General features: G+C 59.0%; 1 protein-coding gene across 1 annotated transcript in view; it reads right to left on the reverse strand.

Annotated features, from left to right (window-relative positions):
- Positions 1 to 8,535, reverse strand: part of FAM222A (family with sequence similarity 222 member A) — a 55,563-nt gene extending 47,028 nt beyond the window's left edge. Inside the window, exon 1 of the mRNA XM_049619166.1 lies at positions 8,486 to 8,535. The gene's annotated coding sequence lies outside the window, so the exon portion shown is untranslated. The remainder of the gene's footprint in view (positions 1 to 8,485) is intronic.
- Between the last annotated feature and the right edge of the window lie 768 nt (positions 8,536 to 9,303).

Genomic DNA, 9,303 nt, shown 5'->3' on the forward strand with positions numbered 1-9,303 from the left:
CAAGGCTGAGGAGCCAGAACCACTGGCCCAGTTGGCACAAAGGTCCAGCACGGTGCCAGGAAGAACTGCCAAGAGCCAGAACTGGCTCCTTCCTCGTCCCCAGGAGAACCGGCCAGCCTCCTTATGCCTCTGTACAGGTAGGGAAATCAAGGCAGGCACCAAGAACCTCTCAGGGGCCCGGGCTTCCCCTGCCAAACCAACAGGCTCTCTGCATTTAGGAGCCTTTTCAGAGGGCTTCTAGAATGGGGGCAAGGGGCCTATACCCCTTCTACTCCTCTTGGCCTCAAAATGCCAGCCGGCCACCCCAGCTGCTGCCCTGGGATGCGTGCTTGTTTGGGTTAACAAATGCACCGTTTGGCTTTGGGAAATCCTGAGATCGCTAATAATTGTTCCCCGGTGAAAAGAAATAAGGCCCTGATACCCCCTTTCCCCCGCCCCTTCCAAGCTGGGAAAGAAAAGTCATAAAAATAGCTTGTTATCTCACCTATTGAGGCTCCGACTGGATGTTACTGCTAATTGGGTATAACATCCTTGTCTTGTTCTCTCAGAAGCTAAATCAAGAAAGCGCCACTGCTGCGAACTAATTATATCTCCGGCCTGCAGCCTGCAGCTTGTCTCTCCCTTTATTGAGTTAAAAAATGGTCACGAACCTTCATCTTTTATCCCCCCAAGCACCGGGTCCAGGCTGCCCGCCAGACGTGGACCGCACTGCAGGAAGGTCTAGGAGGGGCTTCGGGGATGGACAGCAAGGTGAGGAGGGCCGGGAGGGAAGCCTTGGCCCCTAGGGCCTGCCTGGCTCCCTCCCTCGGCCACCACCCCAGGCCTCTGGCCTCTCTCCTCCCTGCAGCTGGGCCCCCTGGGAGGTCAGGAGCACGACAGCCAGGCAGCTGAGCATTCAGTCATTTATTCCTTCAACGTGCTCTAGGTGAGACTTCAGGTAGAGCGGGGGTAGCCCCAAGCACCAGCTAACCTCACCCTGGGTTCGAGGAGATGCTGACGAAATACACGGAGATGGGACCGGATCATTCTTCTGCCCAAAGAGCCACTGCAGATCCCTACCACGGAGTCCAGATGCCAAGACCAGCCCTGGCTCCTTCCACAGGCCCCGCGTGTCTCCATATTCCAGGCACATCCAGCCACATGCTGGTCCCTCAACCCACACTAGTCATGCCTGCCTGCCTGCCTCTGAGCTGCTTCTCAGGCTGCTCTTTTCCCCCAGAGGGGCCCGTCACCTTCTTAGAAGACCCAGCCCTACCTGTCAGAAGCCCACCAAGCTGTAAGGCCTTTAGTGACACCTTCTCCAGGAAGCCTGCCCTGTCTGCCTGCCACCCTCAGCCCTGCTTCAGGCTGTGGACCTCGAGACCTGAGTGTGACTGTCAGCTCAGCCACTCAGCAAGGGCATGATCCTCTTCTGCTTAATGGCTCTGAGCCTCAGTTTTCTCATCTCTACAATGGGTTAAGATTTCTTCCTAGAGGTGGTCGAGGGGCACATTGCAGGTGCTCTGCAGAATGATAAATGACGGAGTATCCAAGAAGGACCAAGCTCTCAGGAAGAGCTCACTCAACGTTATTATTATGCAGACTGAAAGCATCTGGAATCGGCCTAAAGCACTTGAAATGAGCAGGCACTGGGCTACACAGACACAGGTGTGTTTGGGCGTTGGATAAAGGTAACACACTCTGATACCTCACCAGCTCCTGTGACTGTTGAACAACCTATATCCTCAGAGAAGATCCCCCGGGGTCCCTTATTCTGGTACCATATGGAGATGGGCTGGCGTGGCCTCTGAGCTCATCAAGGCCAGGCAGGCAAGCGGGCTTCAGCTCTTAGGCCCCACTGATGGATTGGAGCTGCCTGCCCAGAGCCCTGGAAAGAACCCAAGGTCAGGGGAAGAACTCAGCAGGGGAAGAGGGCAGCAATTGATTGGCGATGTCTGCCAAGGGCACAGCGGTGGGAGGCAAGCCAGGCCTGCCACAGATACGCCATCCCTGACATTTTACAGAGGACGCAGCTGAGGCCGGGCTGGGGTGGGAGGTAACTTGCTCAAGGTCGTGCATCTCATAAAGAAAACAGCTGGCCCAGAACTGGATCCCCTCAGACCCTGCCCAAGGATCCTCCCATGACAGTCCCACCCAGCCTGGTCCTCTCACAGGGAGAAGACAGGCAGAAGCTTGCATGGATAATGAAGGGGATTCTGTTGTCCTGCCGTGTGGCCCTGGGCCGTCATTTTACCTTGCTGAGCCTCCGTTTCTTCATGCATACAACCGGGATAAAAAAAAACAAACAAACAACAAAAAAAAAACACCCTTCCCACAGTCGTTTGGGGATTACGTGACAGGCCAAAATGCCCAAGCAGGAAGCTTAGCCTGGAGCACGGGCAGAGGCCAACAGTGCCCTGTGATTCCCATAATAGGCAAAGGCGTTTAGACAGGAATCTCCAAAGTCAGCAGTCGAAAATACCTCCTCCTCCACGGAGCCCTCCCTGGCTATCCCAGCCGGCAGTAATAGTTTCTACCCGATTTCCCGGCATGCTTTGAGAGACTGGGGCCCCGGAAGGCAGGGGCCATATCTGGCTTGTTCACTGCAGGCCCCTCGACCCTGCTCCTGGCACAATGCCTGCACACTGTGAATTCTTGCACTGTGGCGACGGACCCACTGCACTGTGATGGCGTGTCTGAGGCCTCACCACCTTTTAAGGCAACTGGGCTTGTTCATCTCTGCGTCCCCAGCACCTGGCAGGGAGCCTGGCACGGAGCCGTAATCTCTCTGAATGAACGGATGAATCAAGAGTAAAAATAGCAGTTCCTGTTTACTGCTCACTTGCTGTGGGTTACTGCCAAGCCTCACAGCTGCCCTCCCAAGCGGACCCCTGGCCCATCCGACAGATGAGGAGACTGAGATCACGCAGATGCTGAGGGCCAGGGCCAAGCCCCAAATTCAGGCCTGGGGACTGCAGGCTGAAAGACCCTGCCTCCTCTGTGTCTCCCAGTGCCAAGCCCAGGCCTGGACCCCACGGGGCAGCTGCGCCCGCCTTGGCAACGAGTCCTGGAGCAGACAGCTGGCGGCTGGACCGACCTCCTCCTCTGAGGGAGACCACCCCTCCCCACAGACTCTGGGTCATTAAGTTCTGCATCATTAAGTCCCTGTCCCCAGGAGCCTGTTCACAGCCAGCCTCGGCCTTACCCCCTGACCTCCCGGGTCTTTGTCCTCTGTGCCCTCTGCACAATGGCAGGGGCTCCCAGGGCCCCAAACAGCTGCTGTGGCCGGGATGCTGGTTTGCTCTGGGGCCAGGGTGACTGGCTGGGGCCTGTGCCTGAGCCCACCCACTTGTGAAGGGCTCAAACTCACCCAAGTACTCTGCACACTCAAGCTCGTCCCACCCACCAGCTGGGGAGAAAACTGCTATTACTTCCTTGAACAGATGAGAAAAGTGAGCCCCAGAGAGGTAAAGCGGCTTGTCTGAGGACACACAGCCAGTGAGAGTGCAAAAGCCCAGGGTTCTATCCTAATCTGCAACTCCCTGCAAATGTTGCCAGACTGACCTCTTTAGCACTCCGATCATACCTCACCCCTCCCCAAGATGCCTTCACCGGCTTCAGGTTGTTCTGCCTCTGGACATGTCAACTACTTAGTTCAGCACTCAAGGCCCTGCACACCGTCCTAGTTTTTCTCCCTTTACCTCTGCCTTCTTAGAAGCTCCCCCTGCCCTTCCTGGTCATGCCACTGAATCTCAAAGTCCCTCTGCCAGCAACATCATCTTTACTCCGTGCTGGGCAGATCCACCCAGTCCTCAGGCCTGAAAGCAAAAGCCCCCTCTGTCAGGAAGCCCTCCATGACGTGGTTTTTCCCTCCTGCATGTCTCTCCTCCAGCCCTGCTCGGGCTCTGACCAGAATCCGAATTAGTTGCAGATTCCTCCTCCCCGTGGAGGCTGTGGGCCATCTGATTTCTTAGAGCTTTGCCACCTGCACAGTGGCAGGCAGGGTGCCCTTGCCCACCCTGATGCCAAACACCCAAGTGGACCCAGGGGGTGGGGGTGGGGGGGTGGTTGGAGCCCAGGCTTGTTCCTTCATCCTCCTCTAGCTGGCCGTGCTGTGTTCTGCCCCCCCCCCCCCACTTCTGGCCACCAACAGACTTTACACCTGAGCTACTTCCTGGCTTTGTGACCTTGGGGAGCGAAGTAACCTCTCTGTGCCCGGGTCCCACCCCACGCACCAGTAAAATGGGGGTGGGGGGCAGGTAGCAGCATCTGCATTTCTTAGGGCTATGACATCCACCCTGGGAGGTACCAGACAGGTGACCTCTCCCCAGGAATGCTCACCACTATTATTTCTGTCTGCACCCCTATCCGGCGGCCAGCACGTGAATTTGGGGGTCAGAGAGACTCAGGTTCCAACCACTTACTGGGTCTGTGATTCTGGGCAGGTGGCTCATATTCCCCGGGGCCTCTATTTCCCCATCTCTGAAATGGTACTAACTCCGCCCACACAAATGCAACCCGGATCCATCTCGGAACCCCTCTTTTGTTCCAGGCATGCAGTAGGCACTCCGATATTTCTCAACTAACGAATCAATGGTCCAGGTGTAAGGAATCCATCCCCCTTCCAGCCTCCTCTCCGCCCACCCCAGCCTCCAGAATCCCCTTCCCCACCCCCAGCCCAGTGCAGACTAAAATAGTCATTAGGCAGATTTCAAAAGATGTCAGTAGCTTATAATTATAGTCGACATCCTTCTGAGATAAAAGTGATTACCTTGGATGCAAATCACTTAGCAACCAATCAGGGCGGTGGGCGGCGCCCACGGAGGTGACCGGCCGGCGTGCAGCCCTCCGCCCGCAGTCCGCCCGGCACAGGCGGAGAAAGCGCACAATAGCTCTTGACACGCAAATGGGTTAACACAATAAAGGCGGCTCCGGCCGCTGCTGGGGGAGAACAGCAATTCCCGGCCCGCGGGAGGTAATAAAGCGGCCCTTTTGTGCGCGCCTCCTCGTTCTCACCCCCGCCCCGAGCCCAGAGGAATCGCCGCCTGATTGAATTACGGTTCATGAATATGAGCTGCTCCGCTTGCTTCCTCCGGTTCGTGAGGGACTGGAAGGTGGAGGGGGCCCGGGAAGGCTGGGGAGGGGCCCCTGGCCAGGCCCCAGCCCCATAGGAGCTCAGATGGGAGCCACGTGTGCTCACCACGTGGGGTGCCCTGGGTAGGTGGGTGGGAGATCCAGCGGAGGCAGCTGGAAGGGTCCCTGCCTACCCTGCAGTCTTTGATCTTTGGCTCGGGGTGGGGGTGGGGGGGGGCAGGAAGAGTCATTCGCGGCCCTGTTCTGAGGATGAGGCTCAGAGAGGCAAAGCTACTCACCCAAGGTCACACAGCCAACAAGGGTGGACCCATTCCATAGCCTGGCTCTTAACCATGAGCCACTGCCCACCACAGGGGGTTAAGCAACTCAGCCCAACCCTGCCCCCTCCCCGCCAGAGCAACTGTGACGCTCAGAAGGGATAGGGGATGGGCGAGCTTACATGGAATTAGACCAGTGATAAGGATTACTGGGGGGTTGGGGGAGGGAGCTAACCTTGAGAGAGGAGACTGTCCAGGGTTACCATCCCTGTTAAGGGAGCCCTGCCGGATCCTCTCCCCTGCCCAACCCTCTCCCCTGCCCAAACCTCTCCCATCTACCTCAATCTCCAGGACACATCCACCCCAAGGCCACCCCTTCCCCTCATTCAGCACCCCCAGAGCACTCACAGGCCACACCCAATGACCAGAACGCTCTGCACTTCTCTGTCGGGCAGATCCCCGTTTGTCCAGAGTCACCTTGTACCCTTCCTAGAGGGCCCTCCTCAACCTCCAGGCTGGGTCAGGAGCCACATCTACCAGGGTTGCCACCGACCCACCTACATCCTTGACTTCCCTACCAGCTGAGTGCCTACCAAGAGGGTCCCTGCAGTAACTGACTGAAGCCTCACCCCTCCCTGGGGGGAGCCCAGAGGGGCAGATGACAAGGAACCCGGGGCCAGCTCTCTCAACCCTTCCTGCCAGGCAGGCTTCATGTCCCACCTTCCTTCCCCCGGTGCTGGAGAAGAGGGGTGCCAGGGGTGAGGGAAGCAGGGTGTCCACAAGGCCAGGGCAGAAGTTGCTACTCTGCCCAACACTATCCTGTAGGTAACGGGGAGGCAGGATTCAAACCCAGGTTTCAGTGCAGGAAGGAACCTTGGTGAGGCCAGACTCCCTCCGTAGCCAACAGTCCCTGACTTTTGCAGGGACCCTGTCCAACAAGTGGTGTAAGGCCTCCCCTCCACCCGTGGAAGGGTGTGGGAAGACCCGAGGACTCCAGAGCCAAGGCACTTCAGAGCCAAACCTCTACAGCTGCCTGGCTGAGCACCTGAGCCTGTTTCCTCATCTGTAAAATGGGCCACAGCACACGAGCCACTCCAAGCGATAACTGAGATCCTATACGATGCCTGGCACACAGGGAGACACTGGGTAAGCTGGCACTCCCTCCTGCTTGTCGCCTGGTGCTATTGCCAAGCCTAGGGAAGGGAACAGAAGGAATTGCCCAATTCTGACAGCCTTTCCCTCCGCTTTGGCTGTGGAAGTGTAAATACTCCACGGAGGACCTCCAACTGCCTGTGTTTGTGGATCTCTGGCGCGCACTCCGGGTTTGTTTCTAAACTGGGAAGCTTCGAGAGGCAGTGCAAACAGCCCTTCTGCCCACCTCTCCCACTTCTCCCCCCATCTGCTGTTGCTCTGTCCTTGGAAGCCTGTGTGTTTAACGACACCATTTCAGCTGGAAATATCATCTCCCTGCCAAGCCCCCAAAAGCAGCTCCACTGATATTTATTGACCTGTTAATCTAGCTGGAGAGCTGGGTAGGAGAAGAGAAAAAATGCTGGCTGCATAGAGACTAGGGCCTGGCTTCTCATCATGACCCCCTCCTACACACACGCACGCACACACACACACACACACACACACACACACACACACACACACACACACACTTCCCTCTGCTCTCACCCTACCCCACGCTGAAGCAATGACACAGTTCTCTAACCTTTACCACAAAATGTGATCTCGGCAGTTTCACCCACATCCGACAATGGTAGCAATTGCTGGAAGGAACTCAGAAGAGGAATCAAAGAACCAGCGGCAGGATACTGGCTGGGGGGGGATCTCTGGGCCTTCACAAGGAACAGGGCCAGTGCCTGAAGGGTGTGGGGAAGAAAGGGCTGGTGCCTGACCCCATCAAAGCTGGCCCCTGGCAGGGGCACACTTCATTCAGACCTTGGCACTGACGGGCCTGACTTGCCCTCTGTTCACTTAATGAGCACCACACTGTGCCTGTCAAAATCATCTTAAATGCCAAAAGGAGAGCAGGGCCGACAGGAGTTCAGGCTTGGCCGAGGCCCTTCATCTTGGGGTTGTGCAGTAGAGGAAACCCTTAGACTTGAGGGCTGGCAGGCAGCAGCTGCCCTGCACCTTCCCTGGCTGGGGGAGCACACACTTTTTCCTGAGTGGAAGTGGCCTGTTTTAAGGCAGGGGTCCCCCGTCTCTCTGGGGGCCCTGGGAACTTCAGCCTCCTGGCTGGGTGTATGTATGGTGGGGTTCGAGGTCTTCACCGTAGCATCCCTTTTGAAAGCATAAAGTTGCTGCTCTGTTTGGCAGTCCTGAGCCCCCAGGCAGTGCCAGGCTACACGGGCAAAGCTGAACACCTGTCCTTGGGGGGAGGAGCATCAGCCGGGACAGCTGGCACTGTTTCCCTCCCCCACCTCATCCAAGAGCTGGGGATTTAGGTCAGAGGACTACAGTTGAGAGTGGGGGAATCTGCCTTCACCCCTCCATTACCCAAAGGCATCAGGTCTCACCAGGAGTTACCACAACCCCGCCCCCTCCGGCCCTGGGTCAAGGCAAGTCGCGTCGCCCCGGCAACCCGTGACGTCAGAAGCCTGGCAGTGACGTCACGCTGTGGCCCCATTGGAGAACCCACCATCCTTGCAAGATTTTTTGAAGAACGAGGGCTGTACAGGAGACCCTGCTATGGTCTAGCCTTGGAGGGCGCAATCCTCAACGCAACCACCTGCACGGCCAGGACTCCACATCCCCCCCCACCCCCTGAGCTGATGTCCCCTGAGGATCTCAGAGGCTGCTTGGGAGAACCCCAAGGGTTCCAGCCCTCCAAGACACGGGAGTTCCCAGGGAATTTTCGGATGACAGAGCTGCTATCTTTGTCTGTTGGCTTTAGGGGTGGGGTGACCTTTCCTCTCTGGCATACGCCTCGCCCAGGGCTCCGTGGAGTCCCCACAACCTCCACTCCGGCCGCTTGGCCGGCTTAGACAAGTTGCGGGTGAGAGGGAAAGGGGTGGGGGGAAGACAAGGAGCACCAATGCTTCAGGATTCCCAACAGCTCAGGGCCCCTTTATTTCCGATCCGGCCGCCCAGACGCCAGGGAGTGCCCCCAGCTCCAGCCCGGAACCCCGCCCCGCGCAACTCACCAGATCAGCCAGGCCGTTGAAGGGCACCAGGTCTCAGCGGCGACGACTCTCTGCTCGCCGGGTCGCAGCCATGCAGAGGTGGCAGAGGTTGCGTGAGGGAGCCCCCCTTGGGGGCCGATGCCTCTCGCCGGGTGGAAAGGGACGTTGTCGGTGAGAGTGATCCAGGCACCGGCCCGCGCCGTCCGAAGTCGGCGGTGGCGGGTCTCTCGGCTCAGCGTGGGTCGTGCCCGCCCGGGACCTGGGCGGTGCGGGCGTTCAGGCGGCGCATCCTCACCGGGGCCTGTGCTCACCGCGTCCGGCGGGCGGCGCTGCGCCTCCCCTCGGGGTCTTGCTCAGGGCTGCAGCTCTGCCCGCGCCGCTCCCCGGGGCGCCCTCTCCGCCCGCGCCAGGAGCCGGGCGGCCGCGGCCCCTCTCGCCGGCCCCAGCTGCAGCCTGTCTTTGTTGCTTCCTCTCGCACGACCGCCCGCCCGCGGCTCGCAGCCCCCAGGTCCGCCCGGGGGCGGGAGGGGGTCGTCTCCTCTGGGGCTGCACGCACCTGCAGCGGCCCCGACTCCTCGCCGGGCATGCACCGGCCCCCGCAGGTTGCAAAGAGCGGCGGCGAGAATGCACCGGCCCCTCCTCCTCCTACTCCAAGCCCTGGGTGTGGGGGGAGGGGAAGCTGGAGAGCAGAGGCAGCCGCGGCGGCGGCAGCGGGCGGCGGAGGCTCGGATGCAGTCCCGGGGGCCTCGGCGCCGCGAAATAACTGGTCCGGGTGGCGCAGGGCGGACGTGGGAATGGCCAGGAGGACGGTACACCGGGCGTGCGAGCTCTCGAGCTGC

This window comes from Panthera uncia (genome assembly GCF_023721935.1).
Source record: "Panthera uncia isolate 11264 chromosome D3 unlocalized genomic scaffold, Puncia_PCG_1.0 HiC_scaffold_8, whole genome shotgun sequence".
In the NCBI taxonomy this organism is placed as follows: Eukaryota; Metazoa; Chordata; class Mammalia; order Carnivora; family Felidae; genus Panthera; species Panthera uncia.